The following is a 19,628-nucleotide window of genomic DNA, read 5'->3' as shown; positions in this document are numbered from 1 at the left end:
ACTGACATCGACTGGATTGACAACCGGTGCTCCCTCGAGATTAGCCTGTGGCACCTCGGCTCCTGGAGCAATTACATTGTCTTTTTCCCCGTGAAACCCGAGGCCATTGTCACCATGTGTGGGTGCGTTTTGTGAGTTTGACATATTTTAACCTAAAAGCAAAGATACTTGACAAGAAAAAGCGTAAAATAATGTGTGTTATCAGAATCAAGACCGAACAATCACTATTATCCTTAACCCCACGGTGGGCGCCAAACTGTTTACCCTCAAATTCGGATAACAATTAAACTTATATTGTGGTTTTAAGGATATGTGATTTCGTCTAATACCAATTGATAAGCAAGTAAATAAATGAATAAATTAGAGAATAAAATAAATCAAACCAGTATGCTATCCATGTCTCGACCTCGACTTGGGATGGTCTCGAGGTGGGATAGTAAGAATAATGAGTGATAAAGCAACTCTGATGAACAGTAAGTGAAATAGTAGGAAAGTAATGAATGTATATATTCTTATCAGTAAATAATAATGATTACATATGAATGAGATCCCTCTTTATATAATAGAGGAGTCTTAAATAAAGTACACTTCTAAGTATAGTAGGAAACCATATTAACATCTGATTAACCGTCGTAAATTGATCCGTTCCAAGCTTCACACCACGATCCTCAGCCAATCGCGGATATCTTGCCTTTTCCGTTATCAAACTATACCTATGTCACTCGAAGTGTGTCTCTTTCCGGCAACGATTGATGTCAACCTTGGTTCGAAAAGAGGCTTCGATTCCGGACTCGACATCCTAGCTCTTTGACCCAACATTTCTATCCCTACCAAAGAATGAAATCGGGTAGCCCCGATTTCTACCATATACAAGAAGCTATGAAGCTTTTCTTTCAATTTTCTAGCAAAATAAAATTGCATGTGATGTATTCCCTATATCTTTTTATCCTTGTAAGAAAAGACTTAAGCAGTTTCTTCAGATGTGATCTTCTTTTTGTGTATTTTCTGTACTCAATCTAATTAAATTGTGTCAACACTATATTTGTATAACTTGCTGGTATTTTATTTTAGTTTTTCTGTATGAGATTATTGGTCTTGTATCCTTCGTTGGTGATCATAATATATGGGTTGTAGTTCCTTACATGGATGGGGTCCTCGTGTCTGATAGTTTTCAAGAAACAATTATTGCAATAATTTTCTTTGACCTACTAAAAGTTTTAGAATATCTTCATCATTATGGACGTATTTGTCGCGATCTTAAAGTAAGTTCGAATCTTAGTTAAATCCATTACAAGTTTCTTTTTTGTTGCTTCAGCGTTACATATGTTGGCAAGGTTACATAAGTTGTCTGCGGGGGACTTCTCTTGGAACTTGCTTGATTAGTCGTGATCAAATTATTAGAATTTATTAGAAGTCGTATTTATGTCATGTTAAGATCTTTTTGGAGTTCACATATGAAATAAACTCCTTCGGATAGCTTTCTGTTACATCTCATATAATTACGACAATGTCAACAAGGACAAATTCTCAAGTCCTAATAGTAATTTAACATATGCATGAATAGAAAAGATATTTAAGATGTACAGTCAGACCTTTCTATAACAGCATCACTATATAACAACTATTCACTATAAAAGTCAAATTTCTTTTGAAATTAACTTTTATGCTATGTTATAATATATGTTCTCTATAATAATACTTCACTATAATAACCAAAAAAATTTGGAACAAATGAGGTTGTTACAGAAAGACTTGATTTCCATGTTTTGACTAGCAGTGGAGGACATGGAGCAATTATATTACATGCATGATTATGAATTCAAACACTAATATTCTTATTCAATTATGTGATATGTCTATTTTATTCTGTTATCTAAAGAAAGTCTTTGTTGAAGAAATAATATTCCCTCTGTTCCAATTTATGTGAACTTATTTGACTAGACACGAAATTTATGAAAAAAATGAAGACTTTTAGAATTTGTGGTCCTAAACAAATCAAAAAGGGGCTCAGGGTATTTGTGTGGTTATAAAAGCTTCTCATTAAGGGTAGAATTGTAAGTTTAAGCTAAATTGCTTCCAAATTTAGAAAGGGATCATTCTTTTTGGAACAGACCAAAAAGGAAATAGGTTCACATAAATTGAAACGGAGGGAGTAGTAATAAAGAAAAGTCCTACATGAGACCGTTGCAAAATGGATATTCGGGAGAGAGTTAGAATACTTAAGAGTTCAAAAAGGACACTTAGGTGTGAGGTTATTTGTTCAAAGATTTTGTAATTAGTTTCCTTCTCCGAGGTCTTATATCCTCGATGATTCTTTTAGTCAAGGTATAAGATGCTCTTTAGGTTTATTAATCTTTTGTTTTGTTATTTTAATATTTTACATTTATTACCAAAGAAAAAAGTCTTTTTGTTGATTAATTAATTAATTTTCAATCAACAACAATGGGGTAACATTATTCATCACTTTGGTATATGCCAACTGTAAGGCTCATCTCAGGGGATCACCGTGGGATGATATCCTATCTTTTTCTGATGATATGAGTTCACCATGGATAGTCGCTGGTGGCTTTAATTCTATTGTGGAGCCTGAGGAGAAGAAGGGGGTAGAATTCATAGTATGTCTAAAAGCCTTCCATTCATTAATTGTATAGTAGGCAGTGGTTTTATGGACCTTGGCTACCTGGTAACCCCTTCACCTGGTGTAATGGGTGGGCACCTAGTAAGAGAATATGGGCAAGATTGGACAGGGCATTAGTAAACTCTGAATGGTTGCAGAGCTTTCTTGATACTTCAGTTGTTCATTTGGTCAGAACTGGCTCTGATCACGCTCCACTGCTTATTTCTACGGCCAACAAGCCTAAGAAATATTACAGGTTCTTATATTTTGGGACTGAACTAGAGGACTTTTTAAAAGTCGTTGAACAAGCTTGGCAGATATAGGTCGAACGAGGTCCTATATGAAAATTTCATCTCAAGCTTAAGAATGTTAGTAAGAGCCTCTCCTCCTGGACTGGAAACACTATTTGGGAATATTTGTGACAAAACCAAGGAACTACAAAACAGGTTGGCAGAGCATGAGGATAGGTATTTGAATGATAGCTCAGAGTGTAATATGATGGAGTACAACAATATGAATGCTCAGCTTATCAGGCACATTAATAATGAAAAATCGTTTTGGAGGCAAAAAGCTGGATTGAAGTGGTATTCAGAGGGGGATAATAACACAAGGTTCTTTCATTCTTTTATCAACTCCAGAAGGAAAAAGCTACAGTTAACAAGAATTAAAAACATGATGACACATGGATTGAAAATAAGGATGACATAGTTACTGAAGCTGTTGCCTTTTTTGAACATCAGTTCGCACAAGAGACTACATGTAGAGATTTTTCTATGCTCAGGAGGCTTCCCAGAGTGATAGGTGAAGATGATAACCTGGCATTGGAGGCCATTCCAATTATGAATGAAGTGAAACAAGTGGTCTTCTCTATGAGTAGTAGTAGTTCACCTGGTCCGGATGTCTTATCTGGAAAAAAAATTCATCACTGCTGGGATATTATTGCTGAGGATCTTTATGATGTTATATTGGATTTCTTTTCTGGTAGTGAACTCCCGAGATATTTCACTCAGACATGCCTAGTCCTTATCCCTAAAATTGACAACCCCCCAACGATACACTGATTTTAGGCCTATTAGCTTAAGCAACTGCTTTCAAAATCATATCCAAGCTACTTAATACTAGACTATCCCCGTTGATGAATAAGATCATCTCCCCTAACCAAACGGGCTTCATAAAAGGGAGATCGATCTCTGACAATGCAATGCTCACACAGAAATTGGTTCACAATTTAAAAAGGCCAAATTTCAACGGGAATGTAGTGTTCAAACTGGACATGGCCAAAGCTTTTGATAGGGTTGCTTGGGACTACCTTTGCCAGACTTTGAGACAATTGGGATTCTCTGAATTTTGGATTGACATTGTTGCCAGGTTGGTCTCTAACAACTGGTATTCCATTAATATCAATGGAGTTAGGCATGAATTTTTCAAATCCTCAAGAGATCTCAAACAAGGTGACCCACTATCTCCCACACTATTTGTTATTGGAGCTGAGCTATTATCTAATATGATGGATAAATTGAAGAATGAGAATTTCATCCTTTTTTTCTGTGGACCATGACAGTCCTTTTATAACTCATCTTACATATGCCGATGAAACTATACTTTTTTCCTCTGGGGACCTCCTATCCATTGCCATGATAATAAGGAAGCTAGAAAATTATGAGCAAATCTCAGGTCAAATGGTGAATAAAAGGAAATCTTCTTTTCTGGTATCTCTCTCTACTCCTATTTCTATCATAGATGATATCAAATGCATTATTGGTTTTTCCTATTCCCCTTTCCTTTTTACTTATCTGGGGTGCCCTATTTACTTTGGAAGGATTTTTTTTTCTTATTTTGAAAATATGGTGGCCAAAATAGCAAATAGAACTCAGAGGTGGAAAGGAAAACTTCTTTCTGTTGAGGGTAGAGCAGTCCTTATCAGGTCTGTACTGCATTTATTATCATTTTATATCATATCTGTTGTGCATCCACCAAAAACTACCCTCGGACATATTGAAAAATCTCTTGCTAATTATTTTAGGGATCTTCAGAAAGTAAGAGAACTATCACTAGTTTTCATAGAAGAATTTATGTTATCCTAAGATAGAGGGAGGGGTGGGATTTAGGTCATTGCATGAAATGTGCATTTCATTTGCTGCTAAAGCTTGGTGGAATTTCAGAACTCATAAGTCCATTCTCACTCTCTTTTTGGAAGCCAAGTACTATAAAAGAAGTCATCCAGTTTCTAAAAAGAAGAATATTCTCAATCTCACTCTTGGAGAAGGCTAATGGATATTAGAAAAAAATGTGAAAAGTATATCTTATGGAAAGTGCGTAAGGACAACATCTCTTTCTGGTGGGACAAATAGACAAAGAAAGGTGCATTAGCCAAAGTAATTGGACAAGGTAACAAGTCTAAGAAGATTAGAGTGTCTGAATTCATCTCAAGTAATCAAAGGAATCTGGAACAGCTCCATGATGTTCTTCCTCTTAATTTGGTATCTCATATCCAGTTTATCAGGATTACTTCTAGAGAGAAGGATCAACCTATTTGGCTTGCGAATTACAATGGCTCCTTTTCAAGCAAATCAGCTTGGAAGGCTATTAGGAAATCTAAAGGTTCCTCTCTCACCCTCTCTAAGATTTGGCATAGTAAGTTACCATTCAAAGTCTCTTTCCATACATTGTGGTTATTGAATGGTAAACTAGCCACAGATGATTCTTCGGTTAAATTTGGTGTGCATGGCCCTTCAAAATGCTATTGTTGTCCTAATGATACCTCTGAGTCCATTAGTCATCTTTTTTGTGAAAGTGTGGTTGCTGAGAAAGTTTGGAAATATTTTCATGATGCATGTGGTTTGAGGATGCAATCAACAGGTGGCATAAAAGCCAAATTTATTAGATGGTGGATTGTTAAATCTCAAAACAAAGTTCATGAGTTGATATTGCAATGTTTCAATCTGTTATATGTTGGGAAATTTGTAAATATTGATGTACTGTTAAATATAAGGGAGTTAGAAATACTACTAGCAGTATCATTGCAAAAATTACCTACCTGATGCAACTGCTTCTTTCGGCTCAATTCCCTCCTTTATCCTTCACCTCTCCCTTTCCAAGAATTATCCAAATGGTTGACAGGATTAAGAGAATGCTGAGCATAATTCCAGTGATATGGAATAATCCTACTTTCGGTGAGTTCAAATTAAATGTAGATGGGTGCAAAAAAGGAAATCTTGGGAGCGCTGGGGGTGGTGGGATTTTAAGAGATCACCTTGGACATATAGTCATGGCTTTCACTGTGTATCTGGGGTGTTGCTCCAATAATTCAACTGAGGTGCAGGCTATGAGGTGGTGTTTAGACCACGGTTTTAACAGATTAACTATTGAGTCAGATTCTTTACTAGTTCTTCAAATGATAAAGGCAGAAATCTCCAAGGCATGGTAAATCAGAGAAGAAGTCAAAGAGATTCAAGCAATGAACATAGATGGATAGTTTCAATTCACTCACACCTTCAGCGAAGGTAACATTCCAGCTGATCTTCTAGCTAATTTAGCGGAAAGAGATAGAAAGAATCAGTTTTTCATTAGGGCTATAAACATGCCAAGGAAGATTACATCCTCAGTGAAGAATGATGATCCAAGAAGACCAAGTTTTAGAATTAAGGTGAGGAAGAGCACCTTCATCTTTGATCCACGTTGAATGTGATATTTGTGCTAAGTTTCATACTTAGAAATTTTTGTGACCTTAATTATTTCAGGAGTAACCCTCCTCCTTTCCTTTCTATTTTCTTAGGGATAAGTCAATTGTAAAATTGAATTTGTCCAATTAACTCTATTTTTATGAGGTCAGGTATATGCCCCCTCTATGTTCCTTAACTTATCTTCAATATAATCTCCGATGGAGAACTTTTGGGGAAAAAAACCTAGCCTTGCTTATGCGAGATTATGGGAGGAACAAAAAGTATGTCTAACTTACTTTTTGAAATACTTACTTGTTGATCGATAAATTTTGTGTTTTTACCAATTGAGCAAGCCTCACTTGTTTGTATCTAATAGTATTGACTGATAATATTATTGCCATTAGTAGTTGCATTGCTCTTACACCTTACTTTATGTTAAAAGAAGTCTGTAACTTTGTTACTTTAGAAACACTACATTTGAAGGATAATTGAATTAGCACTTGACTGCTATTTGATAGTTAGTCTAATAGAAACGTTCTTCATTTAATCCATTACTCAAAACCAATGTCTTAGTCTTCTTCAGTACTCAAAATGTTATCACCTCTTTCCCTTTCATAATAAACAAAAACACCAATATTTCTAGACAGAATAAAGGGCAATTCGTCAAAGCCAATTTTGTGAACCAAGTTGACTCCATAAGGGCCTATAGGTTAGAAGAGATAAATGAGACTGAGTCAATTAAAATTATTGGGCCGAGTAAAATATTGGAAAATTATATTTGGGATCTAGACCTAGTTAGCAAGTGGTTAAAAAGGACTATGGGATTAGAAAGAAACATTATCTGAATTATGTTGCAGCTTCGACCAAGTCTCTGCTTCTCACTTATCTTCTGAATCTGTATCTCATCCCCTTTTCTATCTAGTTCTCATCTCTTTTTGATTATCCATTCTATTTCTTCTTAGCTTTCTATTTCATTTTCCTTGCAATTGTTAGTAATTGCTTGTAGTTCCAATTTAATATTCAATATAATCCGTCAGTTTCTTTGAGGAAGAGTTGTCTATTTCTAGCTTGTTTCAGCCAATATGAGTGAGGAATCGATTTCATGTAAGAATTCTATTTGTATACGGCTAAAATCAGAGAGTTCGATTTTATGATCATTACGACATTCCATAACCCGTCTCCAGAAGGCTCGAGGCACCGCTCGAGGTTCGACTATGCTCGATCTCGGGGCAGTGCAAATCGGTGGCTATCATGGACAAGTGGGAAATTCCCAAGACACGTGGACAAAGTTGACAACGCCTGTAAGAATAGTACAAGTCCATACTGGACCATTAAGTAGCTGCACCAGCTACGCTTCTTTGTAATAATGATGTACCATGTTGGGATTCCCCCTCCTATATAAAAGGACCCTTGTTATTTCTTGTGAGGAGGATATTGAGAACAAGAACAAGAACATTTTCTGCTCTTCAACTTAAACATATTCTACTATCGCTCCCTTGATTTTATTGCTTACATTTATTGTATTTTATTGATTATTCTTCATTTATTACTTATCATTGATCATAAAGAGCTATTATCAAGGTCCTAAGGGCTGTTAGTTCTTCATCGACCATCCCCAGTCTAACGTTTTAGCTCGACCTCGAGGCCCAGCGCAGGCCTGCTCGAGACCCCGATTCATGGCCATTCGGTTTGCATAACATACTATCCTCAAGCTCTTATCTCATTTTCCTGACTCATACTTAGCATCTATCGCTTAACAACTAGCATTAAAATAAATCACATATTTTTAGAATCACAAAATCAAATCTAATTGTAATTACCATTTTCAAGGTAAACAGTTTGGCACCCACCGAGGGGCTAAAAATAATAGTGATTGTTTTAGTGCTGGTTTACTGAAAAACGCAAGTTATTCTCCACACTTTTTCTTATCTAAGAATCTTTGATTTCCGGTCAAAATGTCTAACTCAGTGAATGCACATGAAAACTACGGTCATGAGGACGATAGAGAGAATGGTGTAGCTGTTTCAAGCGCCGGTGCACCACTGTGAAACCCTGAGGTTGCACCAGAGCCAATCCCAGTGGGTGTGGGCTCATACAACACCCAATACGTCGATATAAGCTCTCACATTAATGGGAGTATACACCAAGGAAACCAACAAGAAGCTCGAAAAACTCCAGCGCGGGAGGAAAGAGAGGCAGACAGGAGGAACGGAATAGGAAAACCTCAGCACATCGTTCATATGATCATTGGGGGGAGCAATGTTCCTCAAGGACTCATGATCAAGCGGACAAAAGTCTCCACTGCAACAGAAGGGCAAATTCGGGACCGCATGCCCGAGGACATCATTGCATTCAGTGAAGAGGACTTCGAGACCTTGTCTCATCCACATAACGATGCGCTGATAATTTTATTTCTCTTGAATAACATTCAAACTAAACGTGTACTAGTAGATCCAGGTAGTTTGGACAACGTAATCAGGTCGAAGGTGGTAGAACAACTCGGACTGTTCGATCAAATCATACCTATCTCCTGAGTCCTCAATGGCTTCAATATGGCCGGTGAAGCAACGAAGGGGGAGATCACCCTCCCGGTCAACATGTCCGGTACAGTTCGAAATACCAAATTTCATGTCATCGAATGTGACATGAGGTACAATGTATTGCTTGTAAGGCCATTGATACACAACATGAGGGCAGTACCGTCAACTCTTCATCAAATGATGAAGTTTCCAACAAAAGACGGTATAAAAACGGTATATGGAGAACAACATGCGGCAAAAGAGATGTTCACGGTTCACAGGGAGGCACCAACTTCCATACCATCCACCTTGGAGGAGCCGAAGGGAAAAATAGACCCACGAGGACAATGAAGAAGACTTCCTCGGTCCCCGAACCTTCATTACCCCCAAAGAATCGGATGCAACAAAATCAACAATTGAAGAGCTGGAGCAAGCTGTTTTGATTGAGCATCTCCCAAATTGGAAGGTATACCTGGGAACGGGATTAACCCTGAACTCAGGAAAAAACTCATTCAATTTCTTATTAATAACATTGATTGCTTTGCTTGGTCCCATTTATATATGACAGGGATCCCGCCGGAAATAACCACCCATCGACTAAGTGTCGACCCCAGGTTCAAACTGGTGAAGCAAAAAAAAAAGACCTCAGTCCGAGGTAAAAATCGCGTTCATCAAGGATGAGATAACAAAATTCCTCAAAATAGGGTCTATTGGGGAGGTAAAATATCCCGAATGGTTTGCCAATGTGGTGGTAGTTCCCAAAAAGAGGAATAAGTTAAGAATGTGCGTAGATTATAAAGACATAAATAGAGTGTGCCCTAAAGATTCATTCTTGTTGCCCAACATCGACCGCTTGATTGATGCCACAGCTGGCCACGAGATCTTCACCTTTCTCGACGCCTACTCGGGGTATAATCAAATTCAGATAAACCCCGAGGATAGGGAAAAGACTTCGTTCATCACGAAGTACGGTACATACTGCTACAATGTGATGCCCTTCGGGTTAAAAAAACGTGGGAGCCACGTACCAACGCCTAGTTAATAAGATGTTCGAACATCAAATAGGCAAATCTATGGGAGTTTACATTGATGATATGCTAGTTAAGTCCCTGTGCAGAGGACCATTTGACTCATTTGCAGGAGACATTCGACATCATCAGAAGATACAACATGAAACTCAATCCCGAGAAATGTGTCTTCAGAGTGGGTTCGGGCAAATTCTTAGGCTTCATGGTGTCAAACAGGGGGACTGAGATCAACCCCGACAAAATCAAAGTCATCGAAGAAATCACAGTGGTAAACAATGTAAAGGCTGTGAAATGGCTGACCGGGCGGATAACAACCTTGGGTCGATTCATATCAAGGTCATCAGACATGAGTCATCATTTTTTCTCCTTACTCAAAAAGAAAAACAGCTTCAAATGGACTCCAGAATGCCAACGTGCCTTGGAAGAGTTAAAGCGATATCTGACAATTCCACCTTTACTCCACACCCCAAAGGAGTATAAAACGTTGTACTTGTACTTGGCCATATCCGAGGTAGCGGTAAGTGGTGTGCTGGTTCGAGAAAAACAAGGCACACAATTCCTTGTCTATTATGTAAGTCGGACACTAGAAGATGTCGAAACCAGGTATCCGCACCTAGAAAAATTAGCTTTTGCATTGATAAGAGCATCTCGAAAATTAAAGCCTTATTTTCAATGCCATTGTATTTTTGTTTTAATGACATATCCTCTTCGAAGCATATTGCATAAGCCCGAATTATTAGGCCGACTAGCCAAATGGGCCATCGAACTCGGGGGTACAATATCGAGTATCAACCCCGAACGGTTATCAAGTCCCAAATTTTGGCAGATTTTGTGGCCGACTTTATGCCCGCCCTCGTTCCCAAAGTAGAGAAAGAACTTCTACTAAAAACGGGCACATCTTCGAGGATATGGACCTTGTTCACTAACGGCGCCTCAAACGTGAAAGGGCCGCATAGTTCTGAAGCCACCTACGGGCGGCATGATTAGGCAATCTATAAAACTGCAAGGCTGACTAACAACGAAGCTGAGTATGAGGCTATGATTGTAGGTCTGGAATTGGCCAAAGGCCTAGGAGTGGAAGTCATCGAAGTAAAATGTGATTCCCTTCTGGTGGTAAATTAGGTAAATGAGAACTTCGAGGTTCGAGAAGATAGGATGTAAAGATACTTAGATAAAATTCAAGTCACATTTTACCGCTTCAAAGAATAGACTCTGGTTCACATACCTCGAGAGCAGAATAGCAAGGCTGATGCCCTCGCAAACCTGGGATCGTCTGTCGAGGAAGATGACATACTCCCCAGGGTTGTTGTTCAGCTATCCAAATCAGTAATCGAAGACTGTCATGCCTAGATCAACTCCACTAGATTGACATGGGATTGGAGAAATAAATATATCGATTATTTGGAAAGTGAGAAGCTACACGCGAACCCCAAAGAATCGAGGGCCCTGCGAACCAAAGCAGCTCGATTCTCACTCGACAAGAATGGAACTCTGTACAGAAGAACCTTTGATGGGCCCCTAGCAGTATGCTTGGGACCGGGGGACACATATTACATGCTCCGAGAAATCCACAAGGGCACTTGCGGAAATCACTCAGGTGCCGATTCCTTAGTCCGAAAGGTGATCAGAGCAGGATACTATTGGGACAACATGGAGAAGGACACCAAAGAATTCGTCCGAAAATGCGACAAATGCCAGAGATTCGCACCAATGATTCACCAACCCGGTGAACAACTACATTCAGTCTTGTCACCATGGCGGTTCATGAAACGGGGGATGGACATCGTCGGACCCCTACCAACGGCACCAGGTAAAGCTAGATTTATTTTTTATGACTGACTACTTCTCAAAATGGGTGAAAGCGCAGGCCTTCGAGAAGATAAGAGAAAAAGAAGTCATTAAATTCATCTGGGACTATATCATGTGTTGATTCGGGATTCCCTCCGAGATAATATGTGATAACAGGAAGCAGTTCATCGGAAGCAAAGTAACTAAGTTCCTCGAGGACCATAAAATCAAAAGGATCCTGTCAATACCCTACCACCCATGTGCAAACAGTCAGGCTGAGTCCACAAACAAGACCATCATTCAAAACTTGGAAAAGAAGTTAGAAAATGCGAAAGGAAAATGGAGAGAAATGTTGCTCGAGGTGCTATGGGCATATCGAACAACTCCAAAATCAAGCACTGGAGAGATGCCTTTCTCTCTGGTGTATGGCTCCGAGGCTTTGATATCAGTCGAGGTCGGAGAGCCAAGGGCCAGATTTCGACATGCCACCGAGAGCTTAAACAACGAGGCCATGACTGTAGCCCTCGAACTATTAGATGAAAAGCGGGAAGCTTCACTGGTCCGAATGGCCGCCCAAAAACAAAGAATCGAAAGGTACTATAACAAGAGAACAAATCTCCGACATTTTGGAGTCGGGAACTTAGTCCTAAGGAAAGTCACCCTAAAACCTCAAAACCCTAATGAAGGGAAGCTAGGCCCGAGCTAGGAAGGACCGTACCGCATCCTCAGAGTGATTAGAAAAGGGACCTACAAGCTCAGTACCATGGAACGCGAACAACTTCCAAGCAATTGGAACATATCGATGCTCAAACACTATTACTGCTAAAGTGTCCGATGGAAGACACCCAAACATCCTCCAACTCAAAGACCTTGGATTTTAAAGCATGCATTGCACTCTTTTCCTTCGATCAGATTTTATCCCAAAAAGGGTTTTACCTACAAGGTTTTTAACGAGGCTACATCTATATGCTACCTAAGGAGGACTCAAAATGTATTCAAGGCTTCTCTCCAATTACCCTCGAATAATAGGGGGCCACCCCCCGGGAGATCGCCTCATCGAAGAGATCAAAATAAGCCAAAGAGGGTCTCGATAGGAAGATGATGTATCGGGCCAGACGGTTGAAAGAACTATGTCCCCGTAGAATAATCAAACCCTCGATGGCAAAAACTATGTATACTTGTGCCAAGTAATCAAGGAATATATTTTGATTTTTTACCATCAAAACACTTTGCGCTTTAAAGAAGTTTGCTATTTTCACAAGAAAAGACTCCAGAGCTAGAAATTTCCTGAACACTCGGGAACTGACATCAAAAACTCTAAGCCATAAGACCTCCGGGCCGGAAACTTTGAGCTCATAAGGCCTCAATGAGCCAATATCAAGTTTACAAGGAATGGCTACAGAGCAAAAAACTTTTGACATCTCGGGGACTGTTGCCGACTATCACCCCATCAAGCTATCAAAAACTCAAGACCATAAGACCCCAAGCGGGCAACCTCGAGCCCGAACACCCTCCATATGGCAATGCTAGAAAATGTAAGACCTCCATGAGGTATTATCAATAGTGTAAGACCTCCAAAAGGCAACCTCGAGCTCATAAGACCTCCATAAGGCAATACCAAATCTGTAAAACCTCAAGCAAGTTATGAATTATACTTGTGCCAAGTAACCTATCTGTAAGACCTCAAGTAAGGCATGTTCAAATTTATAAGACCTTACCAAAAGGCATAATCCCAATCTTAAAGTCAAGGCTATATATTTGAACATGTAAGACCCCTAAAAAGCATACCCTCGATATAGACGCCGAGGTTATCTCACTCGGGGACTAAAAGGCTAGGGCCAAACACAATGACTACAGTCATAAGGCTCCGGCCAAACTAACACGACTCAGGGACGCCCGACCGTCGCCATAAAATCACAAGCCTTCAATTAGTTCGAAAATACGTCAAAAAGAACCGGTTAATCAGGCTACCCTCGGCATAAATAAAAGAGCTTCGATCATGTCAGCTTCAAATAATAAAAAGGCTTCGAAACAATTCATCCATCGAGCGAAACCTCCTGAGGTGCTCATTTATCGTTACATAATGGCTCGATGTTCTTATAAAATCGTCGAAGAGTCGGACGAACGCAAAAACTTCAAAAAGTCTTTAACAAGGGAAAAATAAAGCCATATTAGAGGTCGTACCGACCCAACACATAAGAGCCTAAGCGCCATCCTATATTAGAGGTCGTACCGACCCAATGCGTAAGAGCCTAAGGGCCAGTTTAAAAAAGTCTCAGGGCTGATTAGAGGTCATACCGACCCAACATGTAAGAGCCTAAGCACCAGCCTATATTAGAGGTCGTACCTACCCAATGCATAAGAGCCTAAGGGCCAATTTAAAAAAGCCTTAGGGTCGATTAGAGGTCGCACCGACCCAATGCGTAAGAGCCTAAGGGCCTACTCAAATAGCTTCAGGGCCAATTTTTAGACCTAAAGGTCGATGAACTCAAGTTGAAACTTGACTCAGGGACTAAGCCCCAAACAGTCAACTTTCGACCATTACAAATTGCTCAGCAGTAGCAGTAACCTAAGGGTTTAATTTAAGGTCCAAAATTTTGGACCAATTGTCAACACGTGTCACAATTTATTCCTAAAAAGCAAAGGAAAAGAGAGAAATGATGAAAAACGAAAGGGTTTTACATATATATTGAAAGTTCACAAGGGTGCATTTACAAGGCCTATGCCTAAATCCCTTACAAGGGAGAGAGCAAATAAAACCTAATCTACCACCGGGGTTGTTCCTTCGATGGCTCCCTCAAAGGTTTTGCCTTCAACAGCTCCGGCCATGGCTCCCGGGTCTTCAACGTCCTCTTTCCCTTCGGGGATTTCGCCTTCATCTTCATCATCTTCCGAGCCACTGCTCATCTCACCTTCAGAAGCAAACAAGGTCGCAACCTCCTCTTCTAGGTTCTTTACCCTCTCGATCTCGGTAGACAAATTGATGCCCCCTGCATGTATATCCTCGAGAGCCTGCCTCCGAGATTCTAACCGGGCATGCTCCACATCTCGGGTCAATTGTAGCTCGTCCTCCTCGGACACCTTCCTGGCATGAGCATTTGCAATAACATCATCCTCTTTGTATGAGGATACGAGCATCTCGACTTCAGCCCTAGCCCTGCATAGCGCATCAACAAACTCAGTGTGAAGATCTTTATATTTATTACTTTCCACCCTCGCATCGTGAAGTTGATATTCGACTGAGACCAGCTTCCCCTGGAGGGTATCTCTCTCAGAGGCTATCTCACTTACGTGTCGTTTTAGTTCGAGAATTTCAGTGTCTCTGGCTCGGAGCTCTTCCCTCATTAGGACATCTTTCTTCTCAATCTGTAAAGATTGGCCCAAAGGTATTAAAACACTAAAGTCGGGTAAGCATGTGGACAAAAACAAACGAAAACTATATAACCTGCTCAGTGAGATAAGTCCTCTCTCAGGATGCCACCTCTAAACAATCCCGAAGGCCACGGAATTTCTCCTCCTTCTTGGTAAAAAGAGCTCTAAGCTCGTTGGCTTCCGAGGTGAGCTTCCTGTGCTCACCCTCGGAGCGAGTCAACTCGGCTTGAAACCTGGCAAAGGTTTAATTATAAAGAACATTTGCCTGGAACCGTGAAAGAAACAAAGTTAGAAAGACGAAAATCAGGGCACCAAGCAAAATTTACAAAAAATTACCTGCTCACAGAGCCTATCGATCTCACTGAAAATAAGTGAGGCATCAAGCTCAGGGTTTTTCTCGGGCGCAGCATAAAGCCTTTCAAATGCATCTTTATCTCCGACGGGCGCCCAAACATCAAAAGATTCTTTAATTTGGGCATCCTGCATCTCCCTCAGGGGTAAAGTTGATCCCAAAGGGGAATCGCTCACTTCAATAACCCTGACTGGATCAAACAGGGGTGTCTCTTATTTTTGGAGAGCTTTAGAACTAGGCTCCTCCGAACCGCCTATCGAATGCACCTCAGCTCGAGGAATATTTTGGCCGTTAATCGGCTCGAGGACATTACCCAATACAACCTAAAAGGCCTCTTCAGCCCTAGGTAGGACAAAAATAACATCAAGTTCTAATTTAGAAGCCACCGTCTCAGCAATATGTGGGACGATCAGGTTTTATCCTCCCTCGGGTGCTATCGAGGAATCATCTTTCTCATCGCCTTCAGCTTGGGGACTCCTTGACACTTCTGGAGTTAAGGCTGCTGAATCAGTCTTAGGTTCTTCCACTTCAGCCTTCTTGGATTTCGAAGGCTCAGTCGAGGATTTCCTTCATTTTTTCTTCTCTTTGTCAAGTTTCGGGGTATTCTCTTTCCCCGGCGGTGCTTCTCTCATCAAGGAGGCCTCTCACAGACCTGCGCAAATACAAAATATAAATACAGGGAATGAGGGTACAATCAGTGATAGTTCTTTTGAGATATTCAATTACAGCAGAAGTGAGGGCTCACCATGGTTCTTGGCCTCCCATCGAGCCCTAGACAGGTCATGCCACGCGTTCAACATATAGGCAAGTCAAATCTAGCTGGCTAACCCAGCCCGAGAGATCCTTAACCGCATCAGTGTACGTTGCGGCAACTGCATCAGCGAAGGAAGTTAGTTCATGGGAAAATTGATCCAAAGGGAAAAGAAAATACTTAATTAGCGTATCCACTTAAGTTTTATGTTCCACCTTTCAGGGAGCGTCATCTTCTCCACTGGAATCAGGTCCGAGGTCCTAACTCGGACAAAGAGGCTCATCCATCCTTTGTCCCTAACCTCGCCATTACAAGCAATAAGGCTTTCAAGGCCTGACATTGGAGCTTAATCAGGTCCCCACGGAAGAGTCAGGGGCTATACATTCTAATCAAGTGGTCGAGGGTGAAGGGCATCCCCTTAATCATGTTCACAAAATATCTGATCATGTAAACAATACACCAAAACGACGGATGAATTTGGCCGAGAGTCACTCGATATCGTTCACAGAAGTCGAGGATCACAGGGTCTATTGAAGGCAAGGATGGATCCACCGGGCCAAGAGTAAATGGATAGGTAAACACACTAAGAAAGCCAGCCTTGTATGTCGTTAGGTCCTCTCCCCGAGAAGGGACCTCCACCAGCACCGCGTCCCCCCAACGGCAGTCAGTTTCACCTTCTCGGCATTTGCTACTAAACTATATATCGGGACATGGGTTCATATTGTCCCGGCTTCAATAAAGGCTTGTCGACCTTGAAATCGGAGGTCGTTTTGAAGGATCTTGGGATGCATTCCTCAAGATGAGGGGGTACTGTTTCTTTTCCCTTAGACAAGCGTGAAGAAGAGGAAGGCACTTATTCCTGAGGGACAGAGGTGGAAGTCTTCGCCATTCTTGTTAGAAGATTTCAGAGGAGAGAAAAAATTGTAATCATAGAAAGAACACGAGAGAGAAGTAAGAAGAACTCTTTTGAAGTCTTGATGATACAATGGAAAATAAGGGGCAAAGGAAGAAGTATTTATATAGGGCCAATCATGTACGTTGGAGCAGGCCAAAAGATAGCCAACTGCTGTAATCAATTCAAAGGCTTTTCAAGGGTTGTGTGGACGCGACCTTTAGACAGTTTTTTGGTCACATCAATCGATTGATGTAGCTAAATGACGTCATGATGGAAGTATCGAAGAGGCAAGAATTCAAGACCGTTTCTTACCATTTTCACTCTAAGAAACGCGGGGACTATCTATATACGGCTAAAATCGGAGAGTCTAATTTTATGATCATTAAGTCTCCAGAAGGCTCGAGGCACCGCTCGAGGTTCAACCCCAAGGGTTCCCTATGCTTGATCTCGGGGTAGCGCAAATCAGTGGCTATTATGGACAAGCGGAAAATTCCCAAGACACGTGGTCAAAGCTGACAACGCCTGCAAGAATAGTACAAGTCCGTACCAGACCATTAAGTAGTTGTACCAACTACATTTCTTTGTAATAATTATACATGTACCATGTTGGGATTTCCCCTCCTATATAAAAGGGACCCTTGTTATTTCTTGTGAGGAGGATATTGAGAACAAGAACAAGAACATTCTCTGCTCTTCAACTTAAACATATTCTATTGTCGCTCCCTTGATTTTATTGCTTACATTTATTGTGTTTTATTGATTGTTCTTCATTTATTACTCATCATTGATCATAAAGAGCCATCATCAAGGTCCTTAGGACTGTTAGTTCTTCATCGACTATCCTTAGTCTAATGCTTTAGCTCGACCTCGAGGCCCAACGTAGGCCAGCTCGAGCCCCCGATTCACGGCCATTCGATTTGCATAACATACTGTCCTCAAGCTCTTATCTCATTTTCCTGACTCACACTTAGCATCTATTGCTTAACAACTAGCATTAAAATAAATTACGTATTTTTAGAATTACAAAATCAAATTTAATTGTAATTACCATTTTCAAGGTAAACACTATTCGAGTCATTATTTTTGTTTTTATTTTTAAGTGAATTGAACTTCTTTTCTGTATTCGTTGACATTTTAACATTATGTATTCTTTTTGGACTCTTTTTGAGAATTATACTTGGATTTATTTTCTTTGACATCTAATAATTTTTTGAAATGAATGAGTAGGAAAATAAACAAAAAAGATTAACGAAAAAGAAAAAAAGAAAAGAAAAGAGGAAAATGTATTTAAAAGACGAGAAAAAGGCACCTATATAGATTATTAAAAATTCCATAATAACAAAATCAATTACCACTTGAAATCTAATACATTCAGAATAGTATATTTGTTGATATTTGGGTATTATGAAAAGATTATTTAAGTTTTGTGACAAAGTGAAGCGCGGTGTGCAAGTTGTGTATATTGTACACCTTATATTTTCTTGCACTACAATTTTACTAGACAACCACTGGTTCAAGAAAAAGGATCACATTACCTCTTAATCTCTTATTTCTCATTCTTCTCCATTGCCGATGCAAAGTAAAAAGGATGCTAATTGTCAGATCTGTTCTTGTTCTCATGCTTGTTATAATTAATATTTTCTTTAAAGGCCATATGTAATAGATTCAATATCCACATCCAAATACAAATATAAACAGATGATATAATGATAATGAGAACAAAGAAATTACACTGAAAAGTAGCAATAACTGAGGATAGTAACAAAAAGAAAGGGGATGGTAAGACAAAGCCACATAGAGAAACAGGGGAGGGAGAGAGACCAAGAGAGGGAAATTTTTATGTAACGACCTAATCGGTCGTTTTGAGCTCTAGCGTGTCGTTCGGCAGTCTGAGGCCTTGAGTGACTTCAGTTTATGTATTATTACCTTCACATGTGGTTGGTTTCAATTTTTGAGGAGGTCAGAGTTGATTTGGAAGAATAATTCTCAATTCGGAAGCTTCAAATTGAAAGAGTTGACCAAGGTTTGACTTTTGAGTAGCGAACCTTGAAATCAGAATTTAAAGGTTCTAATAGGGTCGTATGATGATTTTAGACTTGGGCGTATGTTTGGCGCGAGTTTCGCATGGGCCGAGAGCGTTTCAGGCGCTTAATGTGGAAAGTTGGCATTTTGAAAGTTTTAGAATTTTCTAAGTTGGATTTTAAGCGGACTTTAATGTTATTAATGTCTATTTGGGATTCCGAACCTTGGAATAATTTCATATTATGATTTGTGACTAGCACGTAAAAGTTAGTGTCATTCTGGAATATTTAAGTGTGATTCAAACGCATTCAAATGAAGTTTGAATGTTTGAAAGTTAAGAGAAGGTTTTGATCGCCGATTCGTGGTTTTGATATTTGTGTCGACTCGATATGTCATTTTGAGTATTAGTTCATGTTCTGAGACCTCCTTTAGCTTTGTTTGATGATTCTTGATTTACGTGCATGGTCTGTGTCGCTTTTTGAAAAGCTTTTATGTGAAAATTGGAAGAAAATATGATTTTTTTGTTTTAAAAACAACTTGAGTTGATTACGATCAACATTTTGTGAAAATAACATCGGATCGGTGTTTTGACGATTCCGGTGGGTCTATATTCTGATTTTGG

General features: G+C 39.8%; 1 long non-coding RNA gene across 1 annotated transcript; it reads right to left on the bottom strand.

Annotated features, from left to right (window-relative positions):
- Nucleotides 1-462: 462 nt before the first annotated feature.
- On the bottom strand, nt 463-6,382 carry LOC138877143 (uncharacterized). The gene is made up of 2 exons (XR_011402469.1): nt 5,655-6,382; nt 463-860 (listed from the first exon to the last, which is right to left on the bottom strand). It is a non-coding gene; the product is annotated as an uncharacterized lncRNA (long non-coding RNA).
- Nucleotides 6,383-19,628: the final 13,246 nt, after the last annotated feature.

Source organism: Nicotiana sylvestris, chromosome 9 (genome assembly GCF_000393655.2).
Source record: "Nicotiana sylvestris chromosome 9, ASM39365v2, whole genome shotgun sequence".
NCBI classification, from domain to species: Eukaryota; Viridiplantae; Streptophyta; class Magnoliopsida; order Solanales; family Solanaceae; genus Nicotiana; species Nicotiana sylvestris.
Note: the sequence above shows the minus strand (reverse complement) of the source record. Positions and strands in the feature narration are given on the sequence as shown.